This window comes from Cygnus atratus, chromosome 6 (genome assembly GCF_013377495.2).
Source record: "Cygnus atratus isolate AKBS03 ecotype Queensland, Australia chromosome 6, CAtr_DNAZoo_HiC_assembly, whole genome shotgun sequence".
NCBI lineage: Eukaryota > Metazoa > Chordata > Aves > Anseriformes > Anatidae > Cygnus > Cygnus atratus.
The window spans coordinates 32,322,045-32,340,539 of NC_066367.1; the positions used below are offsets into that span (position 1 = coordinate 32,322,045).

At 43.6% G+C, this 18,495-nt stretch overlaps 1 protein-coding gene across 1 annotated transcript in view; it reads right to left on the reverse strand.

Annotated features, from left to right (window-relative positions):
• DPP10 (dipeptidyl peptidase like 10) overlaps positions 1 to 18,164 on the reverse strand; it is a 520,390-nt gene extending 502,226 nt beyond the window's left edge. The window contains exons 1-2 of the mRNA XM_050711702.1: positions 18,101 to 18,164; positions 12,765 to 13,025 (exon numbers count right to left, since the gene is read on the reverse strand). The gene's annotated coding sequence lies outside the window, so the exon portion shown is untranslated. The remainder of the gene's footprint in view (positions 1 to 12,764; positions 13,026 to 18,100) is intronic.
• Between the last annotated feature and the right edge of the window lie 331 nt (positions 18,165 to 18,495).

An 18,495-nucleotide genomic window follows, 5' to 3' on the forward strand; every position in this document is an offset into this window, starting at 1 on the left:
GAGCTCAAGAGCAGGCTCGAGGTGCACAACTTCACTGCTGCTATGCAGTACCACCCCCCACCCCCCCCATACAGCAGTGCTGCTCTCCCAGCTGTCCTTATAAGCTCTCTCAGGATACAGAAGTATTTTTTTTTTTTTTTTTTTTTTTTATCTCCGGTAGCCCCTGGGACTATTTCTGAACTGTATTTGTTGCTGCAGCATCACTACCCACCTCCGTGCTGCAGTCTGAGGCTTGTTTAATGGTACTGTAAGCACCTTTGCAGTGAATATTGCCGTGTCAGGCAGGAAGGCAAATCAGAGATGCTGGCACAGCTCTTCTCATTTCACCCCTTATCAGACAATAAACCTAGCCTCACTGGCCATAAATTTGGCCAAAATAGGCCTTCTAAGTATTTGTGAAAACACCTGCTAAAAATACCCCATCTAGCTGCTTCAGTCCAATGTCTCAGTCACCCAGGAGGTGTAAATGCTCTCACGGACACACAAAGTAGCCTAGTCCATAGCCAGAGCAAAACAAATGTGTATTTTGGAGGCCCTAGCTCTAAATTTAAGAAAAAAAAAATGTTCTCTCTTCTGCTACTTCACTATTTTAAATTGAAAAGCAAGACTGAGTGCACTCCTTTTGGAGATTAGCATTTGAGGAAGTTTTCGGAGCTGTAGGGACTTTTAAAAACCTGCCTAATCCCCATACTGTCTTCCTGCAAGCTTTGAGCTTGAAGTTCTAGCAGTGGTGAACTTATTGTGCAGATTATGATCAGAAAAGATTGGTTTGCATGGGCTAAAAATATAAATTCAGAAGCCAAATCCTCCTTTTTCCCATTCTGTTTTATCCAATCAATATGGATAGCATTTGAGTTCTTCCTCAGAGCGTAAGTGAGCTTAACTGGAACAGAACTTTTCTCGCTGAAAAGTTGACATTGACTGTCATTACTGCTCCTATTGATCTAAAGAGTTTCTGATCATATTTTCCTGCCATGTCTTTGTAGATTCATAGGACTGACTTCATTCAGACCTGATGCGTATCGTATTGCTTTGATAGTTATCCAAATTCTTGCTGTGTCCACTAAACTGCTAAAACCAAAGCAAGCTGTGTTACTTTCGGTGGGCTATAACGATGGAAAAATATGTTTTGAACAGCAACTATCAACCTATCATAAACTTCAAAGAAACAGAGAGTTGAAAAAAGTCTTTCACTCTCTCCAGTTTGCAGCATATCTGACTAGAACTAAAATATTAAAATGTGAGAAAATCAATTATTGAACCACATTCTTTATTCACTGACACTTTTTGTCAATTAAGCCAAGCTTCAGTTTCTCAGGCTTCCTAGAGTGTATCTTATCATAGCAATTCTTGTTGCACCTCTCCTTCAAGTTTGTCTGTTTTCTTTTAACTCCTGGATCACCGAGGGAAGCCGCTTTACAACTGCTGCATCATCTCCTTGTTGAACCCTCTTTTCAGCCCTGCCCCAGCATTGCCAATTCTCTCGGGTGTGCCACAAGTCTTGACTTGAGTGTGTTTTGCCCATTTGGAGATGAAAGGTCTCAAAACCATTCCCTTGATCCACACAGCCATTAACACTTCATGTGCCCATCATACAGCTACAGGACAGCTGAGAGATATCCAAGTCAAGATTAAAATCAGCTGCCCTAAAGGCTTATATAATCTCCAAATTGCCTTTGTAGCCACACTCCCATCTCCAGCCTTGCCTGTCTGAAACTAACTGGGACGCCTTCATGTGACAGTGCTGACAGCAGCTGCCCTTGAAGAATTAGCTGCACCACATGCCTCCATATTCAGGGAAACTAAATTCAAACCCTCTTACCAAATGCTGTTTACTCAGCATCATGTAAACATCAGGTAATCTGTGATGGATACTAGCTATCAACTTCCTGATGTGGGGGAAAGAGCAACAAAAGAAGAGGATTCACTCCAAGCTGCCAAGCAAGACCTTTTTGCATGCATGTTAGAGGCTGGATTTACAAAAGATGCAGTTCAGGGGAAGGATAACTTTCCCGTCATGTGCAAAATATCAGAAAGAAAAGAAAGACATGTATACATTTATTATTCCAGAGCACCTTTTGATTCCCCTGCTGACTTGCTGGCATGAGCCTTCCTTACAGACATTCACCGGGGCTGCTGAGATTTTTAACTGAAGTGGCTGCCACCAAAGGACCGATAAGCACAATAATGGGGAAGCCATCCCCAGGGCAGCGCAGCAGCCAGCCCCAAAAGCTGATCCTCAAGGGGATATCGCAGCCCTGCTTGGGCGAGATGCTGCATCATCTATGTCACCTGGAGCAAGGCAAAGCCTGTTCCAGGGCAGCGTGTCTGTCTCCTCCCTGGGCCGGTTGTGCTTGAGTTCACCTCCCAGATTGCTCCGCTAGGAAGCCTGGTCTGAAGGCACGGGCAAGCACAAGGGACTGCCCCCACCCTTCAGGCCGTACTTTAGGAATGACATCCCTATGATGACATTTTGAGCACACTCAAAAAAAATAAAAAAAACTCCACTATTAACTCAGAGAAAATTAACAGGCTCCTCTGACTATTGTCTGTAATTCATCTACAGCACCTGAAGTGCCGAAGAGAGGCACTTCACCATGAGATGGGACTGAAGCAGATGCCACTCGAGCGCGCAGCCGCTCACCCAGCAATTGCGAAGCACAAAGTTCAGCAGCCGGCTGCAGGCAGCCTCGCTGGTCTCTAAATAGCTGCTTCTCAGCCCTGTGCATAGGAAAACGAAACAGAAAACACACTTCGTGATTTACCCAGTGGTCAGGATTCAGACCCCTGCTCCTGGCCCATGCTCCTGCACCTCCTGTGAACAGAAGTTTCTAAAGCTTAAGGTATTTTTTGTTTCCTAAACCCAGAGGGGTTTTAAATTGAAATTTGTTGGAGCAGTGATACACGGGACACTTGGAATAAGTGAAAACATACAAATCTACTGATGAAAAATTAATGACTAAACAATAATGAAGATTTAGCACTGCCCTCCTACACAATTATCCCCTTTATGCAGCATATAGCTTTTCATCAAAAAAACAAAGCCATAAGGGCACACCCAGCCTGAAGGTCCTCGGAGGACTCAGGAAGCTCAGCCCTGTACCCACACTCATCTCTGCAACGCTTACCCTTGGCACGGTAAGGGGTTCAAGCCTTCTGCCTTCATCCCATCCAAACCTGAGCAGTAATCCAAAAAACCCTCCCTGACTTGTATCCTTGATTTGTTCTGCCAATGGATTTTCAAACCCGGCGAAACCTTGTACAGCCTCAGGAGAAAACCTTCCCGAGTCCATGAGAAAAACAATTAACAAAAGGAAACTTTCCCAGGACAACAAGCACAGACCGCTTCTGCTGCTTCAGCAGCAACATCCACGCCATGAAGCACAGTGCTTGCCTTTCTGCTTAGGGAACCCGCAACAGAAATGTACCTGTGTCTTAGCAGGTACAAACCCAGCTCATCACGCTGGAGAACACACAGGCAAAACCCACACGGGTCGTGTCAGCTCCGACAGCTGCATGCCCGGGCTTAGCCAAAAGGCAGGTGTGATGGTCCTCGAAGCTATTCCAGCATCTCACCCCCACCCTAATCACAGTTCCCAGCCTGGGCTTAAATCATCGTTAAATGCTTGATAGCTCATCCAAACAGATCATCTGTTTGCAGGCACCACTGCAAATGATTTCACCTGTTTGAATCTGTAATCTATGGGCTGTTCGTAATTCCTTGAATACGTTGTTTGCAAGCTGTTCACTGAAATCTCAGAGAGAAACTACTTCAGGAAATTATCTTCCTTTTTTATTTATTTTTTAACCTTGCCCGCTAACATACAATTCAACAAGGCATTGCAAGCTGGTAGCCAGGTCATTCAGCAGGAGCCAGGTTGCTGCCACGCAGCCTCTGTCATCCAGGCTGAGCGATCACCCAGCGCTGCAACGCGTTTTAGGAGCACGTTCATTTTCTGCCTGGTACTGGTCCTTTTATCTGTCTTTTCTCCAGACTGAACACTTTCCTGTAACACATTAAGCAATATGAATATTATATATCACCTCTACGGTTCTTGTTCTCACGTTCATGCAGTCAGAAGAGATGAATATATTAATGTTGAGGACAAGCTGAGTGCAGAGGTGCACGGTGCGGGCTCAGGACAGCACCAAAATACTTCTGCCCTGACACCCTGGCACACTCCCAGCTGCCCAGAGCCTGCCGACAGCCGCTCCTCCGAGCTGCGAGCCCTTCTCCCGAAACCATTTCTGAAAAGCCTTATCATGACTTAAAAAATAAATAAAAAAATCCCCTATTAGTGCTTATCTTTCCACTAACATGAATTCCAGTTGTTTGTAGGCTTTGTTTAATATCATCCTTTCCATTTAAATGTTCTTATTCCGAGATAAGAAAAACAATTCACTGACTTGCATTTCTTTTATCCATCCTAATTAGTTTTCTAATTAATTCATAACTCCAAAAGCCTTCATTTATTTCATGTTTCAATTTAACGTCGGAGCTGCCTTAATCAGATTAGCAATCAAACCCCTTTTGAAAGCACTTCTTCTGCCAGGGAGCTGGGAAAGCTCGCACGAAAGTGCCTCTGTGAAGCTAATAAGCTTACAGCTTCTGCTTTGTTCTCCCCGGTCTAATTTTCACGTTTGCAGACATCCCACTCAATCTGATGTGAACTTACCCACACAAGGATGTTTTTTTCCCCCAGCAACAGCACTGTTATTATTAGTTAGTTGTGCTACAGCTCTTGGAGAGGAAACAGAGCTGCAGGGAGCTGGATTGCACCAAGGCACACGGGCACAGCCACGCCAGAGCACCCAGACCCCCCCCTTCCCAGCCACTGCTCTGCAGTGACAAGAGACACTTCGTAGGCACGCTTGGAAAGAAGGCATTCCCCTGAAGAGATACGGACAGCTGAAGATCAAAGGGATGCGACGGAGCTGAAGCAGATAGCAGGGAGCTGTATCCTGCCCCAAAACACTTGTGCTTCGTAGCTCTGATTCAGGGAAGCATCACTTTGGAAAAGCACTTAAATGCGTGCTCAGCGTTGAATACACACTCGGTCCTGCCAAAGTCTTTGAAAGATAAGCATCCTCGGGAGCATCACGAATAAAGACAGGCTTAGCACGTGATTACACTCTCTAGCTGATTTGAGATCTAGAAAATGTAGCCCAAGAAGCAGAAAGCAATTGTCAAGGCAGACTTACAGCGCATCACAACACTGTCTGTGCCTGTCACACAGCATGGGAAGTAGCGATGCTACGATTTCTTGTTCAACTGATACACGTATTTTTGCCACTTTTCCACTGGAAATGGAGAAACTGTGCAGCATTTCCTACAGCATCCCCTCTAATCTTTCTCCTATCAAACTTTGGAGATGTTCAGACCTTCTCCCCATGGTGATACATGGTGTTTCCTAAAAATCCCAATAAACGCTGTCTCATTTTAGTGCTCCCCCTTCAGGTATTACATGACACTACGAAGGACTAATTCAAAACCACCTAAACAGACTACAGATTCAGGCCTGTCACCATCTCCATACCTTCAAAAAAAACTTAAAATTACAGAGCATGCTTTTCTCTTTTATATGTGTGTGAAGAGATAGGGAAATGTTAAGAAATTACATAAATAAAAACTTCTTAGTTTGCATAAACACACGTGAATAAGCAACTGAAAGAATCACCTAACTTTGGAGCAGGTTTTGTAAATGTACATTTTTTAACTCTTCAGGCACATCAAAGAATGAAGGTTTAAAATCTAATTAGATGTTCACCACCCCACCCTCAGAAATCCCTGAAGTATCTGGTCAAGCATAATGCCATGATGAAAATATGGACACATATACAAAGAGAGGAATGAGCCTTGTAAGGGTGAGATCTACCGTGTTACACGGAGGGCGAGTTTAGTTGGATAAAAGCCATTACGTGAGAGTTTTACGAAGGATGAGAGGTTCGTGCATACAGATGAAGAAAGCCTTGAAGAAGACAGATGGAAAAAGCAATTCAAAATAAATATAAATAGCCATGTATTTGTGTAACACAGAAGTCTCTCTTGCTTTTAAAATCACTCAGAAGAAATCTAAGTGCTGTGACGTGACGATTCAGTTTAAATTAAGTCTCCCACATTAATCAATATTCATTTCTTCTTATCACAAGTAATATAACAGTGTTGTCAACTTTTCATCTTCTAAAAAGGATTAACGACATTAAAAACAACTCTCATGATGAGAGAAGATTACATGTGCTCATTCTCACTGACGAACACACGTACTGCTCCTATCGTTATGCTAACTTCCAGTGAAGTCACAGCATTTGCACATTCATACTCATGAACCACAGATTCGGGGCTGAAACTGCTAATTGTGCAACTGCACAGAAGATTTAAAAATTAAAAAAAAAAAAAAAAGCCAGAAAGATTTTTCTTCCTCTAAAAGCATTCTGCACATGCTCTCATGTAAAACATCACAGCAGCTGACAGCACCCAGATTAGGATGTCTGTGGCTGTGGGAAATAATCTTCCATTAATTTTCTGTGATGCTGTGAGCAGCATGAAGTTCAATGTCATGTTTTTCTTGGCGCTTGTTGTTGCTGCTGTTTCTTTTTTGACAGCTGAACCCCATTCAGAGTTCACTTGTCTACAAAAGCCACCTGAGAGCACGCCAGAGCAGGGGCACGGCTGTATCTGCCACGCTGCGTGCACGGGCACCGCAGAGCGCTCTGGGTCTGTCCGCTCCAAAAGCCGCAGCTCTGCAGAGCAGCAAAGCCATTTTTACAAAGGTTATGGCAAAAGAGAAGCGGCAGTGAGCACAGCGTGCCAGCACCCAGCTCTTCCCAGCACAGAGATCACCAGGCATGGGCAGGAAAGCGAGGCCTTGCATGTCCCTTTAGGCTAACATACAAGCTCTCTGTGTAATCCGTCACGGGATGAAGGACACAGCATTTCAGAAGACTGTCGCCGTTTGACACTTTGCCTGCATCCACCTTCTGCCCACTTACAGCCCCGTGCAGCGAGCACAGGGGTGTTAGTGGAGCTGCTGCTATGCTGAGGCGTAGCACTCAGCTGCTTTTAGCAGGGTCTTAATGCTTCCCTAAGCATCTTCCTTGAAGGATTTAATACTTGCCATCATCTCCTTCTGCTCCGCATCCCTCTGCCTGACACGTAAGTAATGGAAGTGTACTCTTCCTATTTTGGCACCTCGTAGTGACAATCAGCTGCAGGGGAAAACACAGTCGCTCAGGATCTGACAGGGTGGAAGGAGAAAGTGGGCTGAATTTGACCGATGCAGTAAGTTTCAAAGGCAATCTCATACACCCTCCTCGGCAAGGCTGGAGTCTGACAACTCCAGCTGTCAGAGATGCTCGCTCCTTTACACAAGTCCCTAGCTCCAGCAGCAGTTCCTGTAGCCCACTAAATCACATCTTTATCGGAAGGACACAGGAGCATATAACAGCTCTGACAAGCACATGAGCAGCCATTCATCCCTCTGTTTTAGGGGTATGAGTGAGCCTGAAGCAAACAACAGAAACTTCCAGGCAGGAACAGAAAGTGCTTGGCAAATGCCAGGTCATGAGGGAAAAGCTTCAAGGGTTTGGCAGCCTGGACGAGGTGCAGTGGAGATGTCCATCTGCCAAACCCACCGAGAGGCAACCATTGTTTCACTGTTTTAATATTTCTGAAGCTCAAATTAACCTGACCCCGAGCCTAGCTTTTCTGAGCTCTAAAGATGGTTTTAATGGTGATCTTTTTTGTATTCTCTTACATCAGCTACCGCTTGCAACTGGATGGAGATCTTCCAGGAGTATCATTGACGGTAAATGGTTTGATAAAACCAGAGATAGTTTGTCCGCAGAGATGCCCCTTATACCACAGGAGATAAGATCCTTCACTGAGCACCTGGGAAACATTCATTATTCATACAACCAAAACACATGCGGGTCTCTGTTTGCATACCTCCCTGCCAAAAGCTTTTAAGTTACTCCTGCAGGTATCAGAGACTCTCTTTTTGATGCTGAGACCTTACAGCCTCGTTGAAAATGGAGGCTGCCAGGACCTTGCACCCACCGGGTGGGAGCTGATTCACCCCCGCTGCACCTCTTGTGGAGGTCAAAAATCAGCTGGTCTCACGCTGTAGTGTTCGATCCCACTCACGGGTCCTTTTTCCATATTCACACGCAAACACAATAAAAAGCAAGCCTGGTGCTTTGTTTTCATGCCATGTATTTCGCCCAGGACACGGAAAAATTGAATTAATGTTCATCCTCTTCCTTCCTACTGCCACAGATGTGCAGAAGGCAACTGGTCCTTCCCACTCAAACCCTAAAAACTAAAATCTTGATTGATTTTTCTTGTCCCTGACCTTTGGGAGCAGAAAGGAGAAAAGAGCTTTTGCCTTTGACAGTACCTGAGTGGCATAGGTTTCAAAATCACAACGGACTGAATAAGTAAACACAAATATTGTTCTCTATGCATAAGAATAATGACAGTAGAGAACACCAGAATAACTCTTTGAGACATTTCCTAACTGGAGGGAGAAATAAATTAAAATATGCAATAAAAGTTTTACAGCAGTTAGTGATTTCACTTTTGGAGAACCTGCTAGGAACAAAGTTAATGGCACTATAAATTCTTTTGTTGTGAGAAATGATTATTTGGGGTTTTAAGATTTGACAAGTCCTTGTAAATCTAATCAGCCAGCTAGCAATTAATAACGTTAGATGGCTTCACGTCTTTCTGCGTCAGCACAGCAGCGCTGTGTCAACACACACACCTCCGAACGCTCGCCTTCCTCTCGCACGCTGGCTCACGTCAGCTGGGTGAAAGCAAAAGAAAGCATTTCTCCAAGCGTTAAATAACCACTGGCACAAGCCCCGTGGGAAGGGATCAGAGGGTCCAAGATTTCTACCAGCATGGTTGGAAGACCTTTTATTTTGCTCTGGATTCTGCCTGACCTGGCTTTTGTGCTTCATTTTAACTGCAAGAAAGAAGCAGGTAATTTGAGGCTGACACATCTCTAATCAACACTCCAACCCTCTAACTTGCTGCGTTTTCATCTTTTAAGCTTTTGATCCATGAAGGGACTGAAATCTGTTTGAACCATGTTATTTTTCACCGTTACAGATGACACTACAATTTTTTGCCCTGGACTAAGTTCAGAAGAGGAATGAGGCAGTGTCAAAGCATCGAAGCCAGGCAGCTGAAGATGGCCTGGGTAGTGTTATTAGTCTGGGCCCAGGATGATATACTGGACTATAGAGTACAAAGAGAGTTTGCATTTGAAGTAAATATTAAAAAGCTACATAGGACAACTACAGCTCAGGCATGAAATTCAAGAGGCCCATCTCAGCTCCAACCCTGCTTCAGCGTTTTGCTTTAAAACCAAACTCACCCAAAGTTTAGTGGTGAGGGATGCTGTGAAGACAAATCAGTGGTCGTCATGCTACAGTGAAAATTCATAGCATCCTTGCACAGGAAAGGAGGTTGAACAGTGTGAGTGAGACTTAAAATCTATATTTATCCATTAAAATACTTTTTCTAAGTTATTACGTATCCCTAAGAAAATGAATGTGCTACAGTGGCTTTATTTAAGCCTCAGTGGAGTTTGAAGTGATTTGGATTTTGTCTCTGTGCAATTTCATCTATTGCTCTTCTTGTCTCCCACCAGCAGACACAGAAGCCAAAACCCAGCTACAAAATCAAGTTAGCTTTTCATCTTCAAACATTAATTATCACAAACTCTCTGTGAAGCTGGTGAGCATCGCTGCCTTCCATTTCTCAAGTAAGGAGACAGCAAAGCAGCTTTCCCAGAGCCACACAGAAACCATTGCAGAGCCCAAAACATGATTTAACTTCTTCCCATGCTTCTGCAAACTGAGCAGCAGCAGCAAAGTACCCCCAGTTGAGTCTCGCTGAGCACTAAGTCAGCAAACACTTTAAATCACTCTTCTGGAAGTCAGTAGAAGCGAGCAAACATACTCGTGACCGAGCCATCCTCACGTAGACACTTGGCTCAGACAAATCCCTCGCTGGGGCAGAGCCAGCTGGTCGGCCCCAGACAGAACTGCAGGTTAACCTCAATAATAACGCCATGCCAAGAAACTTGCAGCGGGTGGGTGCCGGCAGGTAGGAGGAAGAATTTGGGCCAGTCCATAAGAGCAGAGCCCCACGGCAAGCCCTGTGGCACAGCAAGCGGAGAAGAAGGGATAAAGCGGCTTAAACTGGGAGACAAGTTGTTGAAAACCCCAGTGGCAGAAAGCACAGCCCGTGAGCTGAACACTGTGCATGGGAGGGGACGTGAAGCCCTTGCTCCCCAACCTGCCGAGGCATTTCACATCTTACCGCGACATCAATCCCACTCACAGCATAAAGTACATCACTTCTATCAAAAGTCTCCCTCTTCAAAGGGAAACCACAACCAAACAGAGCACAAACAGATCTGTGGGGCTCATAAGCATTTAGAAGACTCCTAAGAGAAAAAATCTCATGGTTCATCTCCTTACCTAAAAAAAAAAAAAAAAAAGACAACTTGTTTTTCCTTCTTTTTTTTTCTTTTTACACTGAAATACCATAATATCTGTGAGCTATCCACAGCCCACAGTGAAGATAGCTCAGATACCTCAGTCACTCCCATGTGCAGAGGATACCCCAAGCTGGTTCATGCAGCACATTGCTCTATTTCTCCTACACAACTTTTTGGGTGCACATAGAAACCCTTTTCTCACCAAGAAGCAGGATTACACCCTCAGCATGCCACCCACAGGTGGTGACCCTTTACTGGGTTTACGTGGCAGGGTAAAACGTGGCTGGATAAAACCACCACAGACTCCCGTGTCCCACACCTCTGGAGCGGATGACAGAGAGATGGCAAATTTGATGGATTGTGTGTTCGCTACCAATGCTTATTACTGGACAATTAACCACAAGTGGTAATTCTCACTCTGGAGCAGAACGGCTCCTCAGCACCATTCAGGGCTCCCAGGCTCCCCCACGCAAAGCCAGGCACCACGGCAGGGGGCTGTGGGGTCGGCACCAGCAAAGCTCAATGCCCCACACAACCAGTGTGGCATCGCAGGCTGCCTAGTCTAAAACAGGCTGGTCCCTGCTTTTCAGTCTCTTCTTTTAAAAAAATGAGTAAAATTAGACTTTAAAAAAATCCTACTACGAGCAAGCAATTTGATAGCGAAGAATGCGGTTGACATGTAAAATTCAGCACAGCTATTCCTATAAAAATAACGTTTGGAAGCTTCCACTCAGTTAGTGCCACCGGTGCAAATTGTTTTCACTGGTAATGACATGATAAAACGTTAAACAGCAGGTGGGAGCTCCATTACTAAATGCCCAGGAGGAAACCAGATGAAGGATTTTTTTAATCTGCTGAGAATTGACCATTATTATAATTGAGTAACCTTTTTAAAAAAGAGATACGAAGCTAAGTTTTCATGACCTTAACTGCTTCGCATAACTTCACATGTCATCTGTTCCTGTTGTTCCTACCCTAAGAGGCACTTGGTATTCATGACAATCCATAAAGCCCATCGCTCGCGATAATTGATATCATTAATTTACATTCTTTGAAGGCCTTTCTGTAATCATTAGCCAGCCATATGGGAGGTAAAATCAATGATCTGAACTGTGTCATTAATAATAAGACAGGTGTGAACGAGTTTTTCTAAAAACATGATTTCTGCAAGTTATTTAATTTATATTATCACTGTAGACAAACAAACTCGACACAAAACAAAATTTCCACACGACACAACACTATCTAACAATTGCTCCTATTTGTTTATTTAACTAAAAGAAGTCCATGTTATTTTCTATACTCTTTGCAGGACATTAATTCCAGATACATGAAAACTTTCCAGTGAGACCCAAATCTTCTCTAGTGTGGTTATTTAAATAAAGTGTCTGAATACTGGAAGAAATCCTTCAGTCTGAGAGAGGGCAGTAAAATTTTGCCATTAAATTCATGAACAATGCAGGATTTTCTTTATTGCCTCCTCTTCACCATAAAAATCTGGGGGAACTTCACACCTGTTGGCTGTTGCGTGCAGGTGCTGAGCCCTCTATTACATCCCCATCCATACACTACGTGCAGATGCCAAGGCCCGATTTCTAGTTTCTTGACTGAAATCTTCCCTAACTGACAGTTTCATAGGAGTGATGCTGCCGAAGATGAGAACTGACTGACGTCTTTACAAATGAGGTGCTGTCAAGCAGAATGCAACTTGATTTGTGGATTTGCAATGAAAACCATTTAAAATGTTTACTCATGAATTCAGCACGTTTGCTGCAAAGACATGAAAGATATTATAGGCTAGAAAAGTTGAATGTCATTTTATGAGAACTACTTTAAAGAATATTACTGCAGTATGTAAATAATACTTTGCTGTTTAAAGCTGAATAATTATCAATGGATAAAGCACTAATATGGCTGGGAATGATGAAAAATCATCGATGGTTATGCCACAGACAGAGTGTATCTGCTCTTGCCTTTGGGGAATGTACTTGCAAAACCCCTTTTTGGTTGGTTGTTTCAGGGTGCCAAAGCTGCAGAGGAACTTCTGCAGAAGTGCAGATTTTCAACAGAACGTTTCCATTTCAAAGCACTTTGCTTTGGAAGAAATGGTCCAAGCCAGCTCTAGCCCCAGCCACGCGTTGACTAAACCACCACAGACAACGATGATTTCTCTGTGCAGTTTACTATCCATTAACAGCATTATTTCTATGCACTTTGCTGCGACACGAGGCAGTTTCTGTGCCGTGTCCCTACCTGGCCCCAGCTCCGTGCCTCTCTGCACACCAGGCAGGACACCTGCAGGGTGACAGGGGGAGGCTGTGGTTGCAATAGGGGTGTTTGAAGTTCCGTCCTTCATTTCCTTCAGCACTGTGCAGAGTTCTCCATCGGAGATCAAGATAGTTTTGATCAGGCTATTTTTATTTTGTATTACATTTTTTCATTGCTGTCTATCCCATCTTCTTGCCTTGAACCGGACTGTGATGAGTTATCTCCCTGTTTTCAATCATCCATTCTCTAGGGAAAAAAGAAAACAAGGCAATCACACCGCAGGGACAGCAGCAGCTTTTTCCTATAAAGATCTTCTGGGCGTTTGTCAGCAGGGCTGGGTTTTATTCTCCTCCCTCAGTTAGAGCCAGAGGAACATCTTCAAGAGGCTGAAGCTGCGTTTAGGCACCTGTCTAATTTGGCTTTCAGTAAACCTCATTTCCTTGCAGTCTCCTTGAATTAATGTCGGTGGCTGACACATGAGTGGCCTGGCTGACTACAAAGTTCATTTCAGATCTCATAGAAACTGTATTCCTGGATCCTTCTCAAAAAGGGATTTGTTTTCATTTTAAATTTAATTATTTTATTTGCCAACCATAAAAATTTGCTTTCATTATGTTCACGTTAAGCATAGCATTTTCCCCCTCCTACAATCACTAACTAACTCACATAAAAGAAAATACACTAAATTGATTTTCTTCCATAGGAAATACATCAAGGAAAGGGAAGGATTGATTTCCCTCCATAGGAAACAAGACATGAATGTTTCTAATCCAGCTGCTGCATTCAGTTATCACGTACAGTATGAAGAACTGTGCCATAAAAATGAAATTAAATGCATAATGGCACAGACCACTCTTCTCTCATGTTATCTTCAAGTATCCAGTGCTTTGGCAGGACACTACATAAACCTTTAAGTATTACCTACCCCCATCTATTTTCCAGTGGGTTCCGATACTTGTTTATGCACCTTTCTGGGATTCTCTTTGGAAAGGTCTGCATTTTGTCATGTCTCATTTCAGTGAAAAGACTGGATGCAACGTTAGTTACAAAACTTGAGTAAGTGTGGCAAGTCTCACCCTGTGCTACTGCAGACTATGCTATTCTATCATATATCAATCCCATGAAGATTTGTAACTGAGGACACATTTCTCAGGCAGCTTAAGTGATTTTATCTGGGGTCTGCACCATCCTTGACCTTAAGAACATCCATGCAGATTTTCACAGGCGAAGGATGTAATTACATCAAATTTAAATAAAATTTGTCATCTGAATAATGTAGAAAAAAGCCAAAGCCAGAAATAACAGCTCTAAGCACTGGAAAGGTTGCAGCTTGATAGCTACATTGAAGCTTGGGCTAATCCTTAGTGAAAATACATCAGCCACTATATTCTTCTGAGGTCATTATCATGGCAAAACTGCCGTTGAAGAGAAGGATTCCCCAGCATTTTACATTTGAAAATGTGATTTCTAGCATTGCTTCTTATCTGCACTGTGTGCACAGGGAGGAAATAGCTTTGTGATCTAGATGCCCACAGGAGATGCTGGGTGCCATGCAGGAGCTGTTGGCTGCAGCTCATACACAAGAGATCCATGCCCCATCACACCCCAACCCCGGGCAGGCAGCAGGACTGGGAGGATACAGCAGGGCTGACTTGTGAGACCAGTGGCCCCAGCAAAGGAGGATGTTCGCTTGCCTCTGACTCATTTCCTTCTGAGCCTTTTGCTCCTCAAATGCAACGTTCGCGTTTCTCTTTCTTTTCAAGCCTATTCCCCTGGTTAACAAACGCTAGGTCCCCTTTGATCAGTATTCAGTGAAAGCTGGGCAGATGCAATCCTTTTGGATGGCATTTTCTATATCTGTAAACACAATATCAGCAAAAGGTTGAGTCCACTCTGTCCTCCAAACTAAGAGAGATGCAGTTATTGATCCAGACATCAGGCTGCCATTTTAGTGAAAGAAAGACTGATTATCTTTGTATCTAAACAGGCGCAAGGTATCAATAAGAAACTTCCTACACTTAACACCAATGCAGGCAGCTCCTGTTTTAAGGAGAGTATGTTGGGCATGAGCAGAGACTTGACTTTCTTCACTGTTCCTCAACTGTGATTATCCGCTACTAAAAAATGACCAGTTTTAGCTCAATAGATCTGAAATCAAATACACGAGTGTCATAACTGACACTGGAGATTAACTGCAGCTTCTAGGGTCTTTGTGGTTGTTCAACAAAATCCACAACCTTAGTTCTTCAAATTGCCCTCTGCTATCAGTGTACCAGGAGTACCCATGTTTAATGTCTGGTTTTGGTCTTGATTTACCTATGAAATTCCTTTTAACATTACAAAAGGTGTACACGTTCAGGTTACAAATAACCAGGAAAAACAAGAAAACAAAAACAAAAAAAAATAATGCTCTCTTTAGCTGCTCATTCATCATAACTAAGCCATGCAGATGGCAAGAAGAAAAGGCCCCATAAAGAGTCGAAGATGTCATCTTTCAGCCACTCTACAAAGGCAACAAAAAACGCGGATGCTCACCTGCTCCCTGCAGGAGACGAGCAGAGCATCAGTGGCTTCTTCTCCCCATGTGAATGCACTGCCCCAACAATGCACATACCACTGGGGGCTCTGTAAGGCTTTTCTTCACTCCTTTGGCTGCAGCCATTTCCCACACTACATTTTCTGTCTAGCTCAGACAGAACTCTATTCATTTGCCTTTCTAACAATTTACTCAAAGGATTTGACTGCCTTTGTATTTTTTACCAAAGCTCAAATTGGTTCCTTGACAGGCTTTAATAATAGCCACTCAAGTGAGGTGAAATCAGTAGTCTCTTATAAGAGTACCATGCTCCTTTGATGTTCATTTATAGACCAAAGAGCAAACAAATCCACAGAAGGCATTCAGGGATGCACTGCAACCACTCTGGTGAAATACCCCAGACTTATCATCCTGGGAGATTTCAGCACTTACATTGGCGAGATCCCACATGAAAGAAAAGAATTACTTTGAAAATAAAAAATCCTCACTTCTCAAAGACTTTGGATGTCCCTGAGGTTATGCGGACACACAAGACAAAACTATTTCAGGTCTCACAGCCAGTTCTGTCCCAAACAATTTGCCCTCCTGCCGAGGTAGGGGTGTAAGTCCCAGTGGTAGCAAGCCAGCCCCGTGGCATTCAGCAGATCACGGCAATCCAGGGCTCAGCCTGTGCCTGCCTGGTGAGGAGGGGCCGCAGCTTCCCCTGGGAGCAGCTCAGCTGCAAGGGAATGCCTAATTTCTTTAATCAGTTTCTTATCTTTAAGATACATTCCTAGGAGTAGTGAAGGAAAATCGTGCTTATGCCACAGCTGTTTGGTTTATGGAGACCTACTCAATATCTCAGCAGAAAGCAAAGCTGGCAATAGCTGAACTCCCCTATCAGCAAGACATGGACGATACGCTCTTCCCACAAGGAGCAGCAGAAGATCAATCCATCTATAAAGATCAAAGGATTAAAGCTGAATCTACACCAAGAGGAAGCCACACTCCTGGGCAGGAGGAAGAACTGTGAGAAGTTTGCAGACGTAGGTTGGTCCCTCCCGTGGCTGATGGTACCTGCCTAGCCACAAACAGTGTCCCGCTCCTGTCAGGCAGCAGCAGCGACAACAGTTTCTACAATCCCCCACAGACTAGAAGGTTTATATTTATCAATCAGTGTCTTTGCACCAAGTTGGGTGCCTTCATTGGATGTATCAGAGTCTGTACAACGACTTAGCCATCGACGTCCAGGACTTGTGAAGAGGGCACAACCACAAGAACTGTTATTAGCCAGTGTGGATGTCCTCCATTTTCCAGTGGCTGCCCAGATGATGTCCTGGCCACAGTGAGGTCCCCACCCTAATCCTCCAGTCACCTTGCGTATCTCAGAGATTTCCTGGTGCTTCAGATTTAAGGCCATGATCCAAATGAGATGGCACCTTGTGCCACAAGGGCTGCCCATGAGGGGGAAGCACCCCCTCACTGACTTTGCAGGACACTTGAGAGCGTCCTCACAGCAGGAAGGCCTCTGTGCCAAACAGAGGGCACGAACGAGTCTTTGGTTATCCTTTTAGTGCACCTATTCTAAGGCACATTTAGGCAGATATGTAGGGACTATAGTGTAAAACCACATGCAAAACCTAACAAAACAATAAGCTGTTTAAAAGTGAAATGTCTCTGCATATTTGAGAACAATTCATAGTAAATTGTCGCAAGCTGCTACCGGCTTATTTGTTTGACTCTATTAAGTTGTTAGCATGGCAAATGTCACCTTTATTCACTCATTTTCCACACGTGGCATCTTGTTATATCCTGTGACTGACCTTCCAGAAAAGCAGTGATTATCTGCAGTTATTCATCCTAGCACAAAGGGTCCTGATCCCCAGCCACTGCTCACTTACAAATAAATACAAGCTCAACCACCTTAAAGCTATTAAGGAGCAGACAAAGTTTGCTTATTCTGCCCCAGGTACTTACACCGCATCCGTTCATTTCAAGAAATAATGTTGCTACTCTGTAGTTCAGAAGAGGCTGTAAATCAGCTCGCTCTGAACTGTATATATTCGCAGTTACCATTTGCCATTGCCAAGCACCTATAGATTTCCAATAAACAGGTCTCATTCATTGTGAAAATTAGATAATTGAAACTATCTATTTGCTTCAAGGCTTTGGTCTCAGAGGTGATGCTCGCGTGTTGCCATGACAAGTGGGTGACAGCAGCTGTAATTCAATTCCACCATACTCTGTGGCCCGTTTTGTTTGTCAGTAATGAGAGCGCTTTATGAGATACGGGAGATTATCGGTCAGCTTCTGCCCATTGCTATTCTGCCTGAGGAACACCCTTTTTTCCCTATTACCATCTCCATCTCTGTAGAGGGATTTAAAAATGGAACAAGAATGGGATCCTGTCAAAATCAGCAGTCCCAAATCACTCTGTTATCTTTGCCATGCTGCAGATTGCAAACTCTAGATTATTATGCAGGAGTAGATACATCAGAGCAATTGGGAAATGGATAGCAAACTCTGCCCAACAAATTTGCATGCAGCCATTTCCATTGAAGACCAGCATTTCTAATGAAAGATTAATTAAATTACTTTGCCTTTCTGAATAAAATCTTAGGGACAAAAATGAACATTTTGTGTTAGACTGTGCAGCGAGGTAAAATAGGCAGAGAAATCTTGACTGGTACAAAATGTTTGCATCAAGTACAGTCCAGGGAGATATATATGTATTTATATCTCCAATTTAACCAGAAAAGAGAGAGAGAGAGAGAGAGAGAGGGAGGGAGAAAGGGTTCCCACTCACAAAATCCATCTCTATGGTTTTCTCACTGTTCTGTTCAGCCAGAGCCACATTTCAATCAAGTGCTGGCTCCAGTGGAATTCCCCTTAGTATTTAACTGGTCAAAACCTGTATTCAACTGTGGCATGAGGAAAGGCATTTTTCTCATTCTGTGCTATGTTTTTTTTTTTCCAAAACAATTGTGATCATCAGATTAGATGCTCTTCAACTGAAAATTACTAAAAAAATGAATATACATACATACATATATATATAGTAGCAGATAACTCAATAGTTCATGATCCATCAGCTATTTGCTAGACATAAAGCTATTCACCAGCCACTGAACCTTGCCATCTGACAGACTGCTTCTTAGTCCACATGAAGCAATTTATAAACCCTTTATTACTTTTTACATA